Source organism: Vollenhovia emeryi, unplaced genomic scaffold, assembly GCF_000949405.1.
Source record: "Vollenhovia emeryi isolate VEMERY1.0 unplaced genomic scaffold, V.emery_V1.0 DF939157.1, whole genome shotgun sequence".
Classification (NCBI taxonomy): Eukaryota; Metazoa; Arthropoda; class Insecta; order Hymenoptera; family Formicidae; genus Vollenhovia; species Vollenhovia emeryi.
Genome location: NW_011967209.1, coordinates 1,126,716 through 1,151,509, shown reverse-complemented (window position 1 = coordinate 1,151,509; position 24,794 = coordinate 1,126,716). Strand labels below are relative to the sequence as shown.

At 38.0% G+C, this 24,794-nt stretch overlaps 1 protein-coding gene across 2 annotated transcripts in view; it reads left to right on the top strand.

The window, feature by feature from the left end:
- Positions 1–24,794, top strand: part of LOC105564949 (TWiK family of potassium channels protein 18) — a 230,124-nt gene that overhangs the window by 54,060 nt on the left and 151,270 nt on the right. For both annotated transcript variants that reach the window (XM_012017739.1, XM_012017740.1), the window contains exons 2-3: positions 10,448–10,485; positions 22,793–22,854. The gene's annotated coding sequence lies outside the window, so the exon portion shown is untranslated. The remainder of the gene's footprint in view (positions 1–10,447; positions 10,486–22,792; positions 22,855–24,794) is intronic.

Sequence of the window (24,794 nt, the reverse complement as noted above, 5' to 3'; positions counted from 1 at the left end):
TATGTATACATATATGCGCGCGGGGCCCCTTCGCGGACGTGATGGACGGACGAGCGCGCGCATACCACGCGTGCGCCTCCCCGTTCGAATTCACAAGGTGCATACGCCGGATAAAATACCAGAACTCCATTTCGTCTGGAATTGCAATTTTGCGGGATTCGCCTATGGTCCCCCCCTCCACCCCGCGACCACCCACCGCCCCGCATCCACCGTTCTTCCTGCTCTTCCTCTTCCTCTTCCTCCCTTCCTTCCCCCCGAGCCCTCACTCGCTCTCTCTTTCTCTCTCTCTCTTCTCCGGCTCTTCCGCTGCCTTCCGCGCGTCGGGGCCGCGAGCGCGCGCGGCGCGCATTATATCAACGTGAATGCGCTCACGGGGGTGAGTTCCGCGGAGGCGAGCGGAGATATATGTGGCGTTTCTCACTGGGAAAACAACAGGCTGCCGCGCGGCGCGGGTATGACGCGCATCTTCAGTCGGAAAATTCACTCAAAATGTCGGTGCCGATCGCGCCGTGGGAGCGGGAGGGATCATCGCGCGGGCGCCGGGGCCCCTCGCGACGATGACGGGTACAAGTGATCCAATTAGAACTTCACCGACGCGAGGGGCGGTTGAGCGATTGCTAGTTAACTTATTAGCGAAGTTGTGTCGATTCGACTCGGCGTTTCATTTCCGCGACGATGAATAATTTGTCGAATTAACGATCGCCCGGGAATATTGCGGCGATGAAATCCCCTCGCGCAAACCGCGCTTGACAGCCGGCGATGAACGTAACCGTCCGTTCGCGCAGCAGCACCGAGTTTTTAGCCTCTTACTCGGAGATCCGGGGAGATTGATGGAAGAACGGCCTAAGTCGACTTAAGTTGTTTCTTTCATGTACTATAAAAGCTAGGCTAAATCAGACTATAAAATGTGGACTTGAAAATCTCGCGGGTTGGTCAGTAAACACGTGAATTTTCCATTTCGAAACTTGGGACGAATAAAATTTTCACTAAACTGAAATCGACTTAAGCCGTTTTTCCACCAAACTGCTCATTTGGTCAATGGATGCGTAAATTTTCAATTTCAAAACTTTGAACGAATTAAAATTTCGACGAAACTTAAATCGACTTAGGTCGTTCTTCCCCCAAACTGCTCGTGTGAAATTTGTAAGGGCGCATTGGGTTTTGCACTTTAACAATAATTTTTTCGCGCGTAAGTGAGAATTAATCAATAATTTCATCCGAGATAGGAGATTTTAGATTGAAAATCGTGCGCGTTTGATAGTCGCAGTTACTGGGTTAGAAAAACGTTCAGTCCGACATATGCCATTCCGATTGCGTCAAGGAACATAAATGGATCTGAAATCTCGTTTAGCAGGAACGAAGTTTCGCGCAATTGTATAGCACGCGATAATATACGCGCACGTCCGCACGCACACGCGCGCACGCACATTAACGGCAAATCCTACTTTTGTGTGACAGCGGAGAAATAATGTTTCGCGTCTGACCTTTCCCCTTGTTCTTTTGGCGGTCCGCGCTCGTGCATCAAAGTCTTCTCGCGGTATGACGCAGTCCTTTCGAGGATTCTCATGTTTCTTCGCGCCTTGTTGAGGAACTCGGCCACGTGGCAATTTCGTTGAGTGGCTTGTGTGTCGCGACTTTCAGTACAGAAACGTGCGAGCTGCACGCCCATCCGGTCGCTTCTTTGTTTCCAGACTGCGAGACGGATTTATGGCGGCCTTAATCCTTAACGATAATTAAATGCGCATAATCGCGACTCTCCGTTTCCGTTCGCGACACTGTCCTAATGACCTCGTGGTATTCCGATTCTCGCACTTTTTATGCAGCCTGTAAGTTGGAGATGAACGAATGGAAGACAATTTCCTTGTACGTCCTCGCGTATACGCGCTAAGAAATTCGCGTGCTCTCGCCAAAGACGATTGCTTGAATGTGATAAATCGAACTTAATTGAATTAAACTTACTTACAATATGGCGCTAGTTTAATTAGTCTTCGGGCCTTTTTTTTTGCTGGGAAGATAATTTCGAGCGCAAGCGAAGCGCGAAGCGATTCGAGATGGCACGTAATCAGGCAGACTTTAAAAAGAAAATATTCAAAGAGGTAATTACACATGGGCTTCTGAGCAGTTTCAGATAACAAGCTGAAAGTTTACCCTTTGATGTAGGTAAAGGAGCATGGGGTAGATGGGCTACAAAAGGAAGGAAAGCAGCAAAGCTGAGGGTACTGCTAAGACTTAACCCTTATGTTAAGTTTATGAGGGGGCAGCTTGCGAGCTTGCGAGCCCGGAAATGCTAGAGAAACCGTGGGTGGCGGCGGCTGGCGGGTGGACAGAGGTGAGATAGGGGTTGAGTTAAGCTTGTGTAAGCTGCCTACGAAATTATGAGTGGGATAATGCCGGGAACTTCTTCTGAGAGGATAACACCGCACAAAATGCGCTACCTCGCTCGTTACTTTTCATTTTTATACAAAAATGTATGTGTTTCTTTTGTCGTGCCGTGGATCGATAATTAAAACTTTCGACAAAATATGATTATTAGGGCTACAACAGAATATCTTGTTCGCGATCTTCTTTTTTTTATTGACTCTTTTCACGTTAGCGCCAATATAATTAAAATCATGGTCGAGGCTGCAAGTTGCTAAAATGTGAAGCGAGAACGAACAAATTTCAAGTAGCGAGAGTTTGTAAAGACGGGATATCCGAAATCGGATAATGTATGGAGAGAAATGTCACGGGGCAATGAAACCGTCATCCTAACGTCGATAATCGGTTTCTCTCTCGATACCTTCGCGTTAGCCGTCGTATGTCGATAGCCCTTTAACACGCACATGTAAGGGCCGGGAGCTTGGAGTGCTTTTACGTTCGTCACTTTGATCCCGAAATTGCACGTGTCTGAGCCAGCTCATACTCTTTCCCTCGCCGTATCAATACTTCTATCGCGTTGCAGCACCTTGCGGCGATAGCGCCGTAAATCGCTTTCATTGTTCCGCGGTAACACGTTGCTGCGATCGAGCCAGCGTTCATCTACGGATTCAAAATGTCGAACGTATCGGGGATTGCATGAAACTGTATTGGAGCACTTCTCGCGATATAAAATCAGGCTGCGAAGATTGCTTCCAGGAAACGCCGTTCGTCGGCATAACTACGGGCATATATATGCACATCGATCATGGAAAGTGTGATGTATTTCATCTAAATGCGCGCGGGAAATGTTCCAAAAGGAACAAGCCGGTGTAATGTATTTACGGAACAGTTTTTAAAGTCGTTTGCGGACCGCCGTGGATTCCTCCATACGGGTTATATCTCGGAAATAGCTGCAGGTTTAGAAATAATTCGTGCCAATTTTTTTTCATCGCGCGATAAGTCACGGATAATAAATTATTTACAATTTCCGAAGGTATGTGTTGTCCGAAATTTTAATATTAGAGCTAAAAGTAATTGTTTCAGACGGTGCAATATATTGCTGCCGGCATTATTAAGTTGTTTACGAAACTATTGCTACAAATGTTATCCAAAAATTGTAGATGTATTGCAATTATTATACGTTTACACTTTATTTACTCGATAACGATTACGCGCAACGCAAGGCTACTTAAAGTATGAAAGGGCAAACTTATGATGGCAGTATCGTTATAAATGACGTTAAAACTGGTGCATTACGGCGAATCATTGTTTTCGAAAGCGAGGAAACGATTTATCAGTGAAGCATTATTTTGATCGTCCATCCGCACTCTCGTCTCGATTTTGATTGATGCATCGCCCGGGAGATATCGATAATGTTGCCAACAATCGGGCCATCACTTTCGCGGGAAGATGGAGGGATTAAGTGACATGGGTAATCGCTAATCAATTACAAGCGGCAATCATCGTGCGATTACCTGTGCCACCAGACGCGAAATCGTTTTCATATAAATCACACGACAGCCTCGGTTGTAAGGGAAGGAAAACCAGGAAATCTCGCTGGTGCGTTCTAGAATCTCTGCATGTCTTGACTCTCCCCACCCCCCCCCCCATCCCTCCACGCCTGCCATCTTCCTTCTAGCATCGTCGTTGCTAACAGAGCCGGAGAAGACCTAATGTTAAGCTTCTCATCCCCCATCCCTTTCCTTTTCCTATCCCCTTCTCACTTACTGTGCATTGATGAGACGTCAAGACCAGATGGTACCTATACTAGTAGCTTCTCATCCCTAATTTTTGCTGACGAGACTCGAAAAGCCTTATGCCAGGGATTATCTTTCTTACTTTTCGAGCTTAGTGCGCGTCACAAGCGTTGCCGAGCTTTTCAAAGGTTATCGCCAGTTTTCAGTACATGACAATGTATACTTACATAACACAATCATATTGCGCGACTTTATTCGGTCGATTTTCACTTCGGGGAGTTTAGGATACCCATCTAATTGTGGAATATAAAACTTTATGTTTGCACATTTTGACAGGGAGTATATAACAGTAATGCGCGATTGTAATTAATTACAATTAACTTGGGAGAAATAGTATCTGAATTTTATTCTCGCCGCGCGTGAAGAGACAAAAGGGCGAAGTGACGATAGGTAAAAGGGAAACCGGCTTTGGTAATAGAAAACGCGGATAATGGCCGCTTGATAGCTCTTTTTTCCCCCGTGCAATCATAGCGATCGATTAACGATTGCGCGTGTTGGTGTCTGGTTGTCGTTCCTAAAAGTGGAACGCCCCATAAATTTGCGTCTGTTGTGTGCCTCGATGGAGTATTCAATTTTCTCATTGACGCACGACCACGCCAGTTTCTCTCACCGCGCGTCGTCGTTTTTCTCTTTCGCCTCGCGTCTCATCAATTTCGCTTTCTCTTTCATTAAATAAGTTCTTTCGTTATAGCTTATAACTAAACTATACTTTGTAATTAAATCTCCAAGTATTTCTCCACGCTTTCTGCTACGCCAGGCATCGCTTGTTTACGATGAATTGTATTGAGATAATTTCATTTCAGGTAATTGGAGATTATTTCATTTTTGCTCGCCGCTAATGCTTGTTTATGCTTGCCAGTTCTAATATCGGAAAACTCTTCGAGACGTTTGAAACTCTCACTTTAACGGAAATTGAATTAATATCGATACTACGAGAGTATATAGAACTCAAATCAATCGAAGTTCTCCGGGCTGTATTAGCTATCTATTTCAGTGTTACTTTTCTCTCTCTATTGTATACTTTTAGTGAGCGAAAAGAAGCAATCTAGAATAATATAATACTGTAGTGGACAGCATTTCTGATTAAAGTGCAGTTTGACAGTGATAATTTGTCAGGCATGTCCAGTGACAAATGTTCACATCGATATGAACGTCTGGAGAATATCGTTTAGGGGACAGCAAGAACACTTGACAGAACAGAAAAATGACAGTGCCGTGCCGGGTTAGAATATATAGCGGCTCAGAAAGTAATGATCAGCAATTTAGTTTACAGCTTACGCTGAAGATCAACTTCTGATTTCCTCTTTATCTTCATATAAAAATATATCTGCCGGTGCGACTTGTGCAGGGTATTTTCTAAGAGAAATATAAACAAGACACAGAGCTATATGTATGTAGCTGTGTGTTTAAGTAAGCAATCAAAATATATTTTGCGCGCGTATTCTATTTTCCAACGGAAAAGGTTCCATGTTTAAAGTTGCAAAAAATTTTAATTGACTGATTGAATGCTAAATTTATTATACAATACTGTACGGCGATTATATTATATCATTCCTGACTATTGATAAATAAAATTATTTCGTTGGCGAAGTGCAGTCCAAGTATCCTTAACACAAGTAGAGATATTAAAATAGAAGTCGACTCGCGCGCACAGTAATGACTTTGTCGCATCTGATTTAGGAGAGATATATATGTCTCGTAATATCGCGAAACTTTTCAGAACGATAAAATCGCGTTTTGTAGCGCATAAATGCCGCCGCGCAGTTTTATATAAGAGCCAGAGGCAGGTAAAATAAATTTTCCAACGGCTCGTGAATCCTTGAAAGAAAATTCTGCGACGCGGCGATACTGTCTTAAATGAAGTCCTGAATATATTTCCCGAATTATGCTTGGACAAATATTATTATCATCGTTGCAACAAAAGGCCGGGCTTCATTGTGTACCTTGATCCTACGCCGACGCGAGGGTCCTTTCAAGAGGTCACGAGCAATTTCCCCTTTGCCCTCTCTAACTCGCGGACAAAAAAGCGATTTGCATCGTATAAAAGGGTACCTGATGAAGGTGCGAGGATCGAGGCTCTTAGTGGTAGTGGAAACAACTTAGTTCGCCTGGAACGGTAGGAAATGTAGGAATCCGAAGCGAGTATGAATAGAAATATACGGCAACAATTAGGCGGGCGCGAAACGGTGATTGTTTCGCGGCCGGTCACGTTGGGAGCGTTTCTCGTAGGCGCCGCGCGCGCATACGTCTCCCTTTTCCTTTTTGCCGAAATGTCGATGAAGTACGACGGCAAATGATATATTTTTATCGGCCGCAAGTTCGGGCGCCGGAATGATCGGAAGTTTCGCAAGCAAGTCACGTGCCCAAGGATTTGTGATTTTGATCCTAATGTGCCCTACTCCTCCTGGGCATAATAACTTCTGTCTTGTACAACTTGTCTGGCCCTTGGCGCAATACAACGGTCTTGTTCCAGTAACATTGCTAGACATTGGTCATGCATCTATTTCTGCCAAGTTTCAGAACTCCCGCAACTTTCTGAGCTGTAGTTTGTCTTCCTTCGCTATTACAAGTTTTCCGGGCTTCATTCTTCGAATCGCGCCTCAGCCGCCATCGTTTTGTTTTATCGTCCTTGAATCATAAATCTCTCGCCTTTTCAATAATGTCAGATTTCTATTCTCATCCTTATCAAGAGATTTTATGAAAATCTGGATCCTTCCATTCTTCATATTTACACCGTTTATATCTTAAATATTGCAACGCACGCTGTCTGCGATATTTTCATTGACCACGCTTGGAAATAACGATAAATATCTAATTGTTTATTTATCACCACAATATTCATCATGTATTATACAATCAGTTTGTACATATATGGTAAATTAATAAATGTTGCAAATGTTTGTACGGCGTTAACGTTGAAGAGAATATATGGCGCAAAAGAATGGGAAATTAAAATAAATGAACGCAGACGATGCGCTAATTGCGTTTTGCTAATTGCTTTCTTCATCGGGATGAATTATCGGAGTTCGTTCCTTCGATGGGCATTTTTCTCTGTCCGGTGATCGAGTTGAACGCGTTGGAAGAAAAATCCGCACGAAATACCTCATCAGCTTCTGAATAAATTTCTTATCGCACCCCTCGCTTTGAATTAAGTTCGAAGTTGAAAAAGTTCCCGATGAATTCTGTGCCTCGGTGGACATGGTGATTTCGTGCTGAGCGATTCATTAGCGACGCAGTATAACGATTATGTCATTATTAGTAAAATTCCCCTCGTTTCGCCAGCGGAGAGAAATTCTCATGCATTCACTGATCGGTGTTCATTGAAAGTTTAATTTCCAAACGAAATACTCTCTCCGCAATAATCTAATGATAGAAGTTTCTTCTATTGAATCCGCATGCATTGATACGTGGGAATTCGAGCCGTCATTATAACGGCTCAAATTGGTTTCATTTGACGTACATCGCATTTCATTATTTCGTTTCCATCAGTTTACGGGCGGACGGACTGCTTTCATCGTGATAAAATTTCTACCATTTAGCGAGAGAATTTTTTGAAGACACCACCGTTATTTATTATATACCTCATGCATAACCGAATTTATCGAGATGCTTTTTGGAAAAGAATTGTCAGATAATGTTTGCAATGAAAGTATTTGGAAATTACAACTTATTGCACGATCAGTTTTATAGAGGAAGTGCTGGCTGACTATATAGTGCTTGCACTACTACGATCGTTTTGTATACGTCCGACTATAACCACTTCTTTGCTACTTGAAAGTCTGACATATACAGCCGCGATCTCCTAACTATGAAAAACGGTTCAAACTTGCATACCTCTTTAAAGTTTCGTGAAAGCAATTGAGAATTTCTAGGAAACTCTCGAGACGTGTATGAGGATGTATATAATTTTCGATTCCACGAGCGAAGCGAATTTTCCTTATTGAATTCAGAACATAACGCGCCTGGTGTATGGACTGTCGATATTTTGCACTATATTTCATACGATTAGAAGACGAAAGCGATTGCGTTTATACAAACGGGTTGATTTGTAAATAACTAAGTAAAAAATATATATTTTAAATACAAGCATAAATGGAAAATGTTTACATATTTTACGTAAAAGTTGGGCATGAAAAAAAGTTATGAATTTGTGTCTCTGAAATGGCGGAGAGAGAATTGTGACTTTAAATTAAAAAAATGAAAAAGCACATAACTTGCGCTTTCCAATATTGTTCTCGCAAATCCCATAACTTATATTCAGCTAGTTTTTTCCATTAGGCGCACACGGTAGAAGTTATGATAGATCCCACTCGTGTATACGAAACATGACAATAATTCGAAAGTATATTATATACATTCTTACGTGTATAAGAAATAAAATAGATTCTTGTAAGTAAAATTTACAATTTTCTTATCTCAATTTTGTAATAAAAAAATTAATCGCGGAATTGAAACCTTTGTTTTTAAAATTTGTTATTTATTTATAGATGAATTATTGATTTTACTAATGGTGTGGCGTACATTATATATTTATAACTAAGGTTTAGTATAATTAAATATAAATATACTTTGAAATATGCAAAATGCGCTTTCAAATTAGAGTTTTACCAAACCGACGTGGTTTTTCTTGTTTTAACTAGAAAAAATTTATTTCCTTCTTCGCCGCTTCTTTCGTTGAATGAGGTAAAAGCGAAGTTAAATAATGATTCGGAAAATCGCTTAGCTCTTCATAATGGAGAAGTTATAAAATGAACGTTGCGCGATGACGTATACATATCCTTGCCTAAGAACAAATAAATTACGATGAATAAGACGGATACAAGATCTTGATTATATTTTATTTTAAATATTTTTTTTTTCACATCATTCTTTTCGCACGTACGATTATTATTTTCTTTTATTATTAGCAAGATAACTTTAGTCCGAGTAGAGAATCAGAGCGGAGAATAAATCTCTCGCCCCACTGAAAAATTTGTTTTCAAATAGATTGTCGTATTTGTTTCTCACTGAGCGAAGTTACCTCGTTCAGTCAGCTATTTTGTGTCGATGAACTTTCGTTTCCACCTCTACATCGTTGTGCTGAACGAGCTAAAAAATTAGCAAAGCTATAAAAGCAAAGTTAGAAGAATACAGTTTCCCTTTCGCCGAAGCAGCGAGCATTTTATCAGGTTGTACCTTTCGATTGAATAGAATAAAAAATGTGAAATACATTTGTAACCAATGATTACGCGACAAAATTACACGTGATAAATTTTATAATATGATTGAAAGCAAGATTAAATTTATCAATGCCAGTTAATCTAGATACGTTCGTAACAATAAGAGACACAAATCTGAATCCAATCCAATTAGCTCTTCAAATAGAGTTTGTGATTGAAATGTTAATTTAAAATACAAAATTCGACGGGTTAATGAAACGAGCTTTACAAAATTTTCGTGCGATTGTGTTACGCTTATTATCGCCGTATTCGTGATATTTTGACAACAATATACCGACACTTTCATGAGAGCAAAGTGAGGCGCACGGTTGCCTTCTGACGCATGACGATGCGAAAATAGCGCGTTCGACAAAGTGCGAAAATCGATTTTCCAGGCTCGCGCGAATGAAAACTTCCGGTCTTTAAAGAGGCTCATTATTTCCCTGCCAGAAACGACCGGTCGTAGACCGACCGGCCTTTCCTCTTCCACCCTCGCCGTTCCGCCGCCGTGCCAGCTAGAGAATAGGATTTGGGGTGGAATCGGGGTGGACAAGATTGATAAATTATCGGCTTGAAAAATGCAAAACCGATGCGCGCACACCCACGATTTCACCGACACGCACTCGCACATCCGCGTGGCGGTTGGTGTTGGTGTGACATATCGCACGAGTAAGCCCTTATACGATGAATTCAGGCGGATGCATGTTCTCCACATAAATTCCGACACGAAGCTACGTCGCCTGTCATACAGGATGCGCGGAAAAACTGCGGCCTGCGCCGAGAGTGTGTTCCTCACTTTCATGCTTCGTTGCGACGCACTTCACGGTTTAACCGCGTAATTAAATTTACGGTCTCATTCTATAGACGGCCAATTATCGGCGATAGAATGAAAATATGTTAATCTTGTTTATTTTCATCGCTGACCGCTTATTTATTTTGTAGGAGTGCTTTGCCACCTCTGACTACTTGGAAAATACATTACTGTCAATTCGAAATAATAACTGTTTAGGCGGCAAACTCTATGAGTACATTTATTATTGTAAGTGGCTGTAATAATATCCATTAATTATTAACTGAATGTTTTTATCGTTTCAGCTGGGCGGAACGGGTATCGCTGTGCGTCTGTCCATGAGGTTAGTAATCTACAAATTTGTTGAAATTAAGGCTATAATTATTATCGATAAAGATACGTGTTGTAGCGCCGTTTATTTTGTTCTCTTTCAGTATCTGTATTTCGTTATAAATATCATTATAAATATTATCTCTCGGATATGAGACGCGACGTATTGGGAAAATTGGAAAGCTGCTTTAAACTTCTGCATGATAAATTTCGCAGCGGCATGAGAAAAATCTAATATGCGTGACATTCAAAATATATACAGAACGTCTCTGGATGTGCTCGCCGTGAGATTTTGATGCCTCGGGATTTGCGCGGTACAATTTTTTTTTTTAAGCGGGATTTTTTGTCGAGCAATCCTCCAGGAGATATATGATGCGTTGTAATTCAATTTGCCGTGTGGCGCTTTTTTTTCGTGATTCGAATGTCGCGATGAATTTTCTCTCTTGGCAGGCTTCGGTAATTCGCTTGTGAATTACGTGTCGTAATGAGATTGGATGCGCGTTTGATCGGCCGTACTATCAATATATTAGTGACAGAGAGAGAGAGAGAGAGAGAGAGAGGAGAAAGAGAGAGAGGGGGGAGGGGGAGGGGAGGGAGTGAGAGAGATAGTAAAGGGAACGAAGAGAGGAGGAGAATTATAGTGGCATGTAATTATTAATGGAGAATTATATATGGCTACAAAGAGATAAATGCACTTGTAATATTAATATGCGCCTGTTCTGCGCATATTCGCATTCACATAACGTTATACATAATTACTGAATCACTCCGTCTGAGAAACCAACATTGCTCGTATCCAATTATTTCATCTGCTGCAAGTAGTCAAAAATGTATCATCGAGGAATCAGTACTTATGTATAGTTCTAAGACTTTTCTAAATATAAAAATTCAGTTGGTTAAGTAAAGCGAAACTTACGAATCAATCCAATATTTCTCTCAGAAACTGCTTGATCGAGTGGATTAAAGTTTTTAGTACATTTTGTGTAGGCTCTTAAAAAGAAGAGATTAACTTCATAAAGCTGTCGAATAAGTTTTTAATTTTATCCCGAGTAACAAAACCCTGCACGAGACTGTATGATTCAACTATAGAGATATATTCGTATAAAATAATGCTAAAAAATTTATAATGAAACATTGAAGAGAGAAGTGCACTATCTCTGCGAAAACGCACAATTAATACGGCAAAGATAAGTACTTATGTAGAAATTCTCATTTGTGCTTTTTGATCGAAACCAAACCTAATAACGTAATATAATAATCATGGATTATTCTTGATTCAATATGATTGATAACATCGTTGATTGCATGCAATTTCATATATATTTGTAAAAATATGAGGTCAGAGGTTCAACATTTTATAATACGATTTATATATCAAAGTAAAATCCTCTATCGTTAATGAGTGTTTATAAATTGCACGGGAATTTATATTTATCTGTTACAATTCAACAGGCAATATCTCCATTTACATAATAAAAGTATTTATTTTTAAATTTACAATATTTCTGTCTGACGTAACAATATTTGTTTCTATGTTGTAAATTAAAATAATATTTTGTAGCGTTTGTTTAATCTACTTGAAAAGATGTGATCATAAATAATAAATATATAAGTACGTATATACGATGGTAAAAAAGAAATAATAAAGCAATGTTGCATTGCTAATGTTAGCATTATTTAAAAATTATATTATTATCTGTTATGATAAAAGCAACTTTTTAATATTTATAAATATGACAATACATTTAAATGAATTTCTTTTTTTCTTTTGCTACCGTGTATGTTATGCAAACATTAATATTTTTAAATATTATTGATTGTATATATTTTTAAATAAACACATTTGTTAATTAACAAACAGTAAACTTGACAATAAACGGGAAAATATGATTAATTTTGTCAAATTTTACGATATACAATATGAAAATATATTATGATATAATATTATAATATATAAAATGTAGAATAATTTATAATATACTAATAATAATATTCTTTTATTAAAACTTAATTCTAAAATCTTATATAAGTAATAAATATGACTAATTCTGGAGCTATGGAGTATGCGAGATGTTTTATCTCAAATAATCTAGCAATTAAAATATTTCGAAAACTGACTCCGGTATAAGCAAAAATGTATTAGACAAAAGTGGTATAATCTAGAAAAAAGAACAAATAATATAATAATAATAATAATAATAAATCAATTAAAAATTTTTTTAGATGAAAGTTTTCAACTTTTTCTTAAAATGAAATTATGACTTTTTTACGTAATATGATTTTTCTAGTTATTCTGCATATAGAAATATTAAAGTAGATTTATTGTGTATGAAAATAATAATTCACAAGATTTTATACTTAATTTTAGTATAATTTGGTGTTTTGTTACGAAATATAAAGTATCTCGTAAACTGTTAATTATTCAATAACCGTACCTCAATACTTTCATGCAGAATAATGAGATGATTCAATTAGTGTAATGAAAACACATAATTGTTTTTCAAAAAAGGTATATAATTGGATATTTCAACTTGCATAATTTCCCTCAGAATTTCCATAATTTCCAACTTTTGCCTGAAACATTTTTGCCTACCATGCTTAATTGTCGAGATATTAGACTAAACTGTTTAAGTTTGTTTTTTACTGTTTGAGACCCTGCCGATAAATAAAATATTTAAATTTTGTTTCACTTTCCCCCTTTCCTTAAGTGGCAGACTATCCGTTAATATTAATACTTGTTATCCGGATTTGATATTGTTTCAATCTCGAATATCGATTGAATGTATCGATGCTTTGACGTATGCAAATAGTAGAAGTGCCGTATCGAATATTTTTTCATTCGCCGTCATAAAAGGTAATATTGGTACAGTGTGGAAGGTGCGTTTTAGTCGACGAATTCAATATCGCGGATTTTTATTGTTATTGTAAACAACAAGCCAGTGCACATTGGCTCTCGACGTACCGTGCCGCGCTGGTTTCGATGAGGTATTCATTTAATATGCATTACGCTGCAGCGCTGCCTTGATAAGTGCTGATCTGGCTTAAGTCCTCTTTTACGCGCCATCGTCGAGCTAAAACGAGAGAAATGAAATTAAAAAAAAGGATGCTAAAAATTTATCATGAAAAAGTTAAAATGGTTAAAGTTCTTGTCGTGCTTAATATAGTTTCTATAGTTAGTTAACAGAGTTTTGAAGTGATTATATTTTTTATATTTTCCATTTGTACACAAAATATTTCACTATTCTAACGATTGCTACATATACATATAGTCAACGAGTATATAATTCTGAGTATTTCATATATTTACAAAACGTCTTTATTTAAAAAACTTACATAATATGAATATTTATCAGAACTTTGATTTGTAATAATAGGATTTTAAAATTATCACGAGAAACTTATTTCATGATTCAGATTTTTGTGCATTGATTTACATAATAATTTATTTTTAAATGTCTTTAATGTTTTTTATTACCTCTTGATATTACTGTAGACATCATCTTTTCTAAATTATTATTTTAAATACATTTTTCTGTTTCCACATTACTAAATTTAATTTAGAATATTACCTTCGTTTAATATTGCGTATCCACGCAATCCAAATAAATAAATCATATCCAAATATATAAATTTATGCATTTTTTCCAAACGAGTTATTCCAACCGGTAACGAGATTATTCAATATTTCATGAAAAATCATGACCAAATGAATCTGAACATGTAGTTGAAATAACAGTCATAGGATACAATTAAAATAGATTTTAATGGTGATTCTGATGTGTATGTGATTGCAACATTATTGTGGAGTTAGTCACTCTATAACAAATTTGTAACAACTTGTGGCTGTTAATATACAATAAACATAGAATTAAATATACTGTAATGCTTCGTTGGAAACAAAGTTGCTCAATAGAAAATGTACAAATTAACACGCTATATTATATTTATATATGCACAGAACGAGAGAAACAAACAAAATAATTAAACATTGTAAAGTTTTTAAAATAGATGATTAATACACGAATTTATTAGCATGTTTAATTAAGGCTGATTTGATAGAATATCCAGAATTCGGGAGAATAGTAAATATTTAATAAAATATAAAAAATATCTAGAAATATTTCGGATTGAATACTCTTAAACTACTGTGAATTCTTGTATCTTGGATTTAATTTCTTTTTGCACCAGCTAAAGAGAATGAAATCGCACAGTTTCCACGTATGAATAAGAGTTTCGCAAATTACACGCCTAGTTCTGTATTCAACAATTACTATGAGTTATAGCTCCTATGCTACGTGTGCCAATCTACAATTGACGAGTTAAACGCGCTAACGCGGTAATTCGATCTGTCTCTCCCATGAATATCGGAAAACGGGAGAATACGTGAGTCAGTTCTGAATACGCGGACGAATACGGTTCTTTGTTGTTTCGTTATTTTATTCCGCGATGTTTTTTTTCAGCGATCACTTTTTGTTAGGCGCTATGCAAAATCCTTGTACCTTATAAAAGGTCAGCGCAAATATCGATGTTGGATCCGTTTGTGCAATTAGCACGCACGCTACGGGACTGCAAATGAATCAGGCCTAATTGCATGATTCGATTTTCATCTGACGTCCTTCCCTCGCGCTCTCTAATAATACATGCGCGCTATGTAGCATACACGCTATAGTCATCTCCATTAAGCTGATGCTTATGGCTCTAGAGATAGCATGTTAGAGCACCAACTTTAGTTGATATTCGAAATTGGGTTCAGCAATTCTCGCGATAGTGTAAACGACAGCTCGCTGGCCTCGTCGTGACACTTATGTATTTGTTTTTCTGTTTTTACAGCTATATCAATTGAATCGTGTATTGCTGAAATACCCTAAATCACTTATAAATTTTCGGGAGATGAAAAAACTATTCACGTCTGTTTGCAGCAATATTTTTAGAAAATGAGTGCAGTACTTAGTTGACAATGACACATTTTATTTTACATGTAGGAAAGCAAGTATTTTTTGGTGACTTAGGTAAACGTAGATTACTTATGAATTCAGAAGCCTTTAGAATACCAGGTGTGTTACATTTAAAATACGCAAACTACACTATGGAATATAGGAACTTGAGGTGTTTCAGCACTAAACGGTGCAAGTTGACCTAAATAGCAATGTGTGCGTCAAAGCTCAAAAGTGTTAAAAAGTGACTTAGGGTGTTTTAGCAATACATGATTTAATTGTAATAACTATCGATTACACACACACACGCGCGCGATATATTGTAAAAAAGAATAAGTAATTAAAGAAATATGTTAAAGAAGATAAGTAAAATACTTCAATAATATTGTAAATTATTTCAAAAGATAAGTGAAAGATTACCAATGACTGAATTAATTAGTAAAGATGCATAATCGAGTTAATTATCAATCAATGCTTATACGTTCTCCCTGTCAGTTTCTGAATGCCTTTATTCTAGTTAGTAAGATAGAGTAAAGTGATACTGTACCGAGGTGATAATATATCTCCTTACTAAAGCCCTCATCAAGTATTATCCATCTTGCGTGCCGTCTTAATTTGACGCCACGCAGCCACGCGGAACTGCCTCCTCAAATTGAGTATTCTCGTAAAGGAATGGAGAAGCGGACGGGCAACGGGGTCGCCGAAAATGTGGATATTCTACCTCCGAAACCATCCCTGACACGGTCCCTCATTAAAATAGTTAAGCTCTATTAAGAAGCGGCTAGGTCCAGGATGCTCTAAAGTAACACGTTCTATTGTACATCAGCTCCGTTGGTAGGACGGTTGATAATAACGGGTGGATATCATCTGGGAAGTTTAGCGTAACTACAGCTGCGAGCTATACTACGTCAACCTCGTTGATGAGCCCTTATGCCAGATTGCGGAGGGTGCTCGTTAAAACCGCAAAAGTTTCCAAGTATTTAAATTTCGAACGCACAACGGAGTCTAAGATTATATGATGATAAAGTCACCTCGATGTTCAGTAATATAAGTCAACGATTTCTCCGACACTGGACATTTCCGACTTTTGATTCTCATCCGCTAGGTGCATTTAAGTTATTTAAGTAAGATTCCAAAGCGATATACCCGCGGGTTCACAAGTCGATGAAGAATCTAGTGAATATCATATTGAAATCAAGTTGAGGTCTTGTGTAAATCAATAATCAAGTTGATGTTTAGAAGATTTTATCACGATATCTGGAGAATATTCTGTAGATGTCCACGAGTCATATTTCAATTGATATCATATTGAAGTCGAATCAACATCTCCATTGATCGACTTGAATATGATATCTACACGAAGAGAATTTTCTCTTAAAATTTATCCTGAAGATCATGTAATCGTGGAACAATATGGCATTTCAAAGAATTTTATGAGAGTTTTGTGAAATTTTACCGTACATTTCACTAGTAATCATACTTAATATACACTTTACTAGCAAAATGTATGATAAAATTTCAAAAAGCTCTCACAAAGTACTTCAAAATGCCATGTTATCCCACGATTACATGATTTTCAGGGTAAATTTTAAAAGAAAATTTTCTCCGTGTACTATATATCGACTAAATCATCAATAATTGGTCAACACTATCTAGATAGATACGGTATCTTCTACGGTAATAAATAGTATTCTATATCTCATGAAATCTTTATTTAAATGTATAAAATATAATGATTTAAATTAATTTACTTAATATAATACATGGATTTACTTGAAATTTGATATTTTTCTCTAAATAGAATAAATATTTACTTCAGTGTACAAAAATAATTTTAAGTAAATCTGTTTACTTAGTTTAAAACATTTCTTGTCAGTGTAGTCGTCATCAAATCAAAGGGTCCGACAAATCATAATCGATGTCGATTTGATCATCGATTGTGAACCTGGGTACTTTTGGTTATCGTTATTACCAATACATAAGTGGCACGTAGCAAATAGCCGAATACGAACGAACGTGTATGATTTAAAACTGCATCAATGAATACGCCGCGTTTGCGAAAAGCATTGGCGCGAATAGATAGCGACAAACGGTGTCTTTATTCTTGGAGGCATGCACGGGACGAAAAGATAACTAAAAGAACGCGCGTCAAAGACAATGTTTTGCGAAATGTCGCGATAAAACGGTGTTGATAAAATCGCGCAAACAAAGTACTAGGGGGGCATCATGACCACTTCCAGTTGTCTCTAGCGCTCGAGGGCATCTCGAGAGAGTGTCACGTTCGCGTCCCGGCTCGTCTTCACCTGCAATTTCCGGATACCGTCACCGCTATCTACGAGCGAGATCTGCCACATAGCCATCTTCTCTTTGTGACACGCAAACGCTATGACTTTTGTCGCATTAGCGGCTTACGAGCTGACGCGGACTATCTTGACGCAGCGCAGATACGCTATCTTAACATATCTGATGCGTTAAACACGATTCCAATTTTGCACACGGTTGCAATCATGCAGCATGAATAGAATAATTTTATACGACACGTGTGCTCTTGAAATTGCATTTTTATAACTAAATTATAACAATTTTGTTATTAAATTACGTTTTTATCATTCTACGCGGAATTGCTCTACAATTAAATTAAACTATTATTATTTACATTTTAAATACGACGCGGTTTGAGCATTTTTTGAGAGAGGAATGATAACAAGTTACGTAAGTTTGAAAATTGCGGACTTAGAACGCTATTCCATTAATTTATTTGCAACTATTTAAACAGAAACGCCTAACAAAATAATATTTGTAGACATAAGAACGAGAATATCCAATTGTATTTAAAAAGATGATTAATTTCGCTCGACGATTTTACATGCTCTGCAATATCAACGTGTCTCCATAAAATACGTTGTCGGACTATGTTTTGCATCGTGTAGAGCATAAGGTGTTGATGTGCTAAGTGAAACTTTGTATGCGGTTTGCAAATCAACAGCGTGCCGCAGGTTGGTGGTTCTTGTTCGTTCGAGTTGTCGAGAACTTGGCGATCACGTCCTCGATGTCATAAAGAATGTTTTATCTCGGATGGCAGTTTGACAAATAAGTACATTGTTTATTGAAACGTCACGTACGAATACACGTGTCTACGTTGCTCCCAAGTCGTCTTATTGTTAAGCATTTGGGAATTTGACTTTACTCATATAAATTAATTTTTATATGAATATGTCACTAGTTAATATTGTAATATTAAGATAATTATTTAACGTGGCATTTTATTGTATTGGAAACAAGTTGGAAAAGATAATTTCAGATAGTTCAATCTATTATTTCTCTTAATACATAAGTGTCAGGATTGGTGTGGAATAATGTAAAATCTAAATGTTTTAGAATAATTTATGCTATGAGAACGCTATAATTTAGTGATATGTTGACGGAATATTGGACAGTAATTATAGACGTGCGATTTGACGCAACGTGATCACGCTTGCGGTGCGATTAACTGGTTAATATGAAAATTACGCATACAAATGTATATCTATAATTTATAGTTAGATCAATGTTATCTATCGCGCGATTTATTTATCTATCGTCCGGCATTCCCACCGCAATGTGACTTTGGTCGTTGGAAATTAGTTACTATGAGATATACGTATCGGTTATGCTATTAATATCAGGATAATTAATATATGAGTTTACAAATACACCGCACATGCGAATGATAGATATATAGATATATGGATTTAAACCTAAAATCCCCTGCCATTGTAGAAATCTTTTGTCCCGTATAGTATGGATAATAATTGTATAATAACAGTAATCTAGATTTGTTGATATGAAGAATTTAATCCACGCAAATATCTTCATGGAAATTGTGTAACTACGATATTGCGAAGCTGTTGATTCTACGGAGTGCATAGTCTTTCTAATGGCTTGCAAACTTCCCTCTGCGAAAGATTTTAGAGCATCTCTTCTCTATCTATCCGTCCAGTTCATTCTGGCTCTTTTAACATGGTACTTTCAAGGATTTTGCTAAATACTCGGACCTCAAGAACGTCCAGTTTGTCTGCGTGGATGTTATTTCACGACGACTCCACAGCAATCGCAGACCTGTTATTTTTGGAGCTAAAGCTTCCACGATTTTTTCAGTTTAGAAAATATTTGGACATGCCAACTATCCAACGATTCAATGTACAATATATTACCTTTAATTAATTTCATTTATTTAAAGCTAATATTTAAAGAGCCAATCGAATCATAAAAAGCCAAATATACATAATTGGAAATAATGCGTTCACAAAAATCAATGCGTAAAGTACAAATATATTCGGCCCAAGTAAATATTAATTTTAATTTGGCATATATTGAATGCGTATCATAATTATTTGGATATTACATTAGTTATTAGTTTATAATCTAAAATGATTAATAAGTAATTTCGTTACTAAAGAATAGAACAAAATTTCATTTAATACGCTCTATACTTATATGGACGAGACTGTAACCCAAGAGAGATCGTATTTTTGTTATCCTAATTGCCGTCGACTTTTTGATCGCACTCGGTAGACGTTTAATTGTCAAAATTTGGTTACTACGTGCGTACGTGGCTCTCGACTATTTAATCTCGCGAACTACGGATTCAGGTGTACAAATTCCGTTAGCCGCGTGTATGTATGAAAACGTGATTCACACAAACGAACCGCCCTCGCACGTGCCTGCGTACGTGTGCAAATTTGATCCACCCTTCAAGTTCAGTACGTGGTAGGCGTCAAACCGTGATCCTTTACAGGAAGATTATCCAGCATAGGAAGTTCTAATTACTATCAAGGTTACGTCGAGGAATAATCCGTACGACCCGTGCGAAATATCCGGCCTTACTAACTAAACCCTCGCACCAAAAAACACGAAGCAAGAAATGCCGCAAGTTTGATTAAAAGGACGCGCCACAAAATGCTGAAGCGTTGAATATTAAACTACACGGTGAATTTTCATAAAAGAAGATTTATGAAACGCGTTTAAATATTAAAATATTACTGCATTATTTTAAATTTTACGTAATTGTGTTTGACGACGAAAATCATCTCCCACACTATTGTGTATCGCGTATTGTTATCTCATCGATAACTTCTAATTAGAGATATAATATTTATTGTACGTTTTTTAAACGACACTTAATATTTTACGAAATGATACAAAACATTGCATTTCTAGAGAAAATTTAACGCTGAATTAATGTGTACAGTGAAGTATTTAAGTTCCTTTCTGGTAAAGAATGTTCTTCAAAAGAGTTGCATAACAATGACTGGAATGTCAAGGTAAGCGATAGTTGCAGAGTACGGAAATTGTAGTTGAGCAAAAGATGCTGAGAAGTTGTTATTTAGATGACTGTACTCTAGTCCAAAAAGATAATGATGGAAAACAGTTTTCTTTAAGTTTCATATTTTAACAAACTTTGTCTAACATTGATACTTTTTTTACAAGTATCTTTTGTACAATACATTACAAATCGACTGACATATTAATGAGGATTGGAAAACTTAGGAAATCACCGAATAATGGCACTAATAAGGTGAATGGCCGCATTTGCGCCACGTAATGAGAATTAAGATGGTTTTAAACAAAGAGGCTTTTGTTATACTCCGCTACATTATTTCACGGTGCGTTGCAACATTGCCGAGCATTATTTAGCCATGTAACGTTACAAACGTGCCACACTGTTGCAGCGCGATATTATGGCGCTAAAGTTAGAGAAATTAATAGTGTGTCACAACTTTGCTTTAATCCTTGTGCTGTAAAAATGCGCAACTTTGTTAACTAAGCAATTAGCTCGCATACCCGAGTTTTATAATTCCGGGTGCATTTCACAATCATATTAGAATACAATTTATTATATAAACCGTGCATGTCTACCGTCAATTAAGACAGTTGCGTATACTCGCTCGCTATTTCGTACCTATTTATTTTCCCTCTAACTCTGATACGCGACGTAACAAAAAAATTATCGCACGGCCGCAGTACGCCATAAAAATAAATTATTACCTCTTCATGTGCAGGCCCTATATCCTCTGGGGTTTAGCGCGACTTGAAAGTTGCAGTATACCACCCGTATATATGTATATAAATTAGCGCGATACGCCATTATACGTATATCGAGAAAACGTAAAGAAGTACCTAAGGAAGCTTTGCGAGATTTTGTCGCGTGTGAGAAACTACGTCGATTATACGCCCGGTCGGGCGCGCGTTATCGTGCGACCGGAACCCGGTCATAGTTATGCATATTAATTGCAACGCAACGCAATAGAGAGCGAACCATGCTGACGAATTCCATGCGCATGCAACGCTAATGCATCGAGGCACGGGAACGAGAGGGCGAGAAACTTGTCACACGCGTGTAAATAAGGCGTAATGTATGGGGCTTACCGTGAGGCCGCGGACCCGGGGATTATCCCCTGCGCAAGCCGCACGCACCCTTTACCCGTAAATGGAATGCAAAGTACATTCGGGCGTAAATCATGCGATAGAAACGGCCGGTAAACCATTGCTCGTGGCGCCGGCCGGCGCGAATCGAGAAGATTGTGACAATGATTCAACGCGGGTTTATGGCACTCCGTGTAATTAAGTCGTATCCGACGCGGGGTATTACGCATGCAAACGCTGGTTGAATTCGCGTTCACACATCGCTGCCGCTCGCGAATGTAATCGGATCGTCCCGGAAAATTCCATTGTAAGTTTCTTCCGCGCGCTGCCCTCCGCTCCCCCCCCCCTCCCCCTCCCCATCGACCTGTTTTATTTTGTTTTTTTTCCCTCCCTTTCACCGGTTCCACAACTCGACGCCACGCAGCGGGGGTTAATTTTTCGCTGAATGCGAGAGAAATTACCGCGGGTGCGTTATACGTGATGCAACTACGTGCCAATCTACGTCTTCTTCGCGCTGTAGAAACGAGTATCTAGATGTCAAAACAATTTCATGCCGCGTGCCCTTTCACCTTCGTGCCCAGGCGCGAATTTGTATTTTATTATCATCGTCGCGTAAATTTTTTAAAATTTGTTTTAACCGACTACAGCAATAAAAACCATGCGATTAACGCACGCAAGTTAAAGAAGCGCATTCGCATATTTATCGTTATATTGAATTCCTGTGCACACATTTTCATGTAAAATATTTAAAAGCTTTTTCTTTCCCCAAACCCCCCTGGAAATTTTAGAATTCGATAAATTACCGGGGCTTTTTTATGCGAGACGTCGACGATATCGTATCGGACATTAAAGTCTGGCCCAGTGAACGAAGCCACCGGATAAGCCTGCCTTACGGCTGATCCTTTTTTCATGCCACTACACTACCTTTATCTCTCCTGTTAACTTACGTTCTATTTTCTTCTTCTTTTTTTTTTGTAACAGGTGGTGACGAACAGACTCGTGGGAACAACGCGGACACTCCTTCGTGAAACTCGCCGAGAGAGGTGAGCGCACGCACAATTTTTAATTTCGTGAACATAACGAGGCCGTAATTTATAAAGGTCTTCTCTCAACCGCGCCCAGGACTTTAACGAGAGTATTAAAAACGGTTTCAAGTCCCTACGATCTCGAACGAATTACGTACACCGTGGAGTTTTTAAGAGCCGCGAGAGGGCATTTTTCGATGCTCACGACACGCCTCCCCGCGTAAAACCTTTAAACGGTTTTATTAAATCTAACGTTGTTCTGTAAAATATGACTTCAGCGATAGCGGGAGTGAAACTTGTACGAGAATAATAACTCTTAGCGTTCTCGCGCGATTTTCGAAGAAAATCTTTAACACCTTTCGCAACGCTTTCCCCTTTGACGTTCTACACGTTGTGCAATAGATTTCTCATATATTAACGCACGGTTGTCTGCTGGCTCCTTTTACCGTAAATTTAATCACATTTACGTACACGTCGTTTGGAAGTTATTTGAAATTCTACCGGCGTCAACTTACGCTTGGACTCGTACTTTTAAAGTAGCCTTAAATATGCGTCAGTCACTATGAAATTTATCTCACTCTTTGCCGTATTCTCGTAATTTATTTCCGTGTTACGCGTTAGAAATTCCAGTCTCATTAACGAAGTCGCATTTTAAATTTCCTTTTAAAATATATTCTTGACGTCATTAAGGGACAGAGATAAAAAGTTCGACAAAGAGCCTAATGTACAGACTTGACGGAAAGAAGTAAATTCGCAGCATACGAAACTGTCTGGAAATTAACCTACTTAAAAGTACCGACTACCGGATGCAAATTACAATTTCCGTGCATCTTTAACGGAGTATCACAGCTCCGGTCGAGATAATACGGATGCGGCGGACTTTCGAAGATAAATAAAACCGACTGCACTTGCGGCGATATTACGGACCATATTCATTTTTTATCTTTAGCTTAGCCCGTAGTGAGCATCGTACTTTTAATGGAAATTTTGTGCTTTCACTGCTAAGACCCATCTAAAAGTGTACACTTAGTATTCATATTGTTTCCGCGAATGGAGTTTTCTTTTATATATAAAAAAGAAGTACATATATTCATACGCGGGGAGAACGAATTTTTCCGGAAAATGTAACATTTAATACGCGGCGTAATATGCTTATTCGCTACGTGAAAATGAATTCGTCGCACCAACGCATTTTGTAGATTAATATTTTATCGATGGGTGCTTCGTTTAGGTGCGCTGTAATACTCGCAAACTAGCATGTTATCGAATTAATGCAACCTGTATCAACGATGATATGCAAGTTTGCGTAAACATTTTGACACTGCTGAGAGTGCACAATTTCAAATTGTACAGCGGCCTGGCGATAAGGGTAACACATCCCTTCCATTTACAAACGAATATATAATATGTAAATACATATATAATATGTACATATTATTAGAAATTCGAAATAATGAATTCATTGACGCATCTGGATCTTCAACAACGCATGCTGTTGACGCAGTCGTATCTTGCGTCCGCTATTCCCAAATGGTACCGATGGACCAAATTATCAATCGCTTGCCATTAACGGCGGCACGACTTCCCCCGAGACACGACGTGCGCGTGCACCTTAAATTTTACGCTCTCGTAAAATTTACGAACATAGCAATATATTTGGAGGGGAAGAAAGCAAGACTATTACAAATCAATTTTGCAAGAAAATTTTATTGACTGTTTAGACGGTTACAACGTGTACGTTAAGAGTGTTACTAAAGTATCATTGACACCTTTTGTAATATCCTTCTTGTCGTTAATCTCCATCGAATGCAAATCGCGTTCGGATTGCGAGTAAATTCATCATTCTCCTTCGAAGATGATTTCTAATGAGCGCTCGATTTTTGTATTCATGGTCACTTTTAATTATAAGATTGCGACGTAGTTTCCTTCATTACACGATGCATCGCGTCGGAACTCCC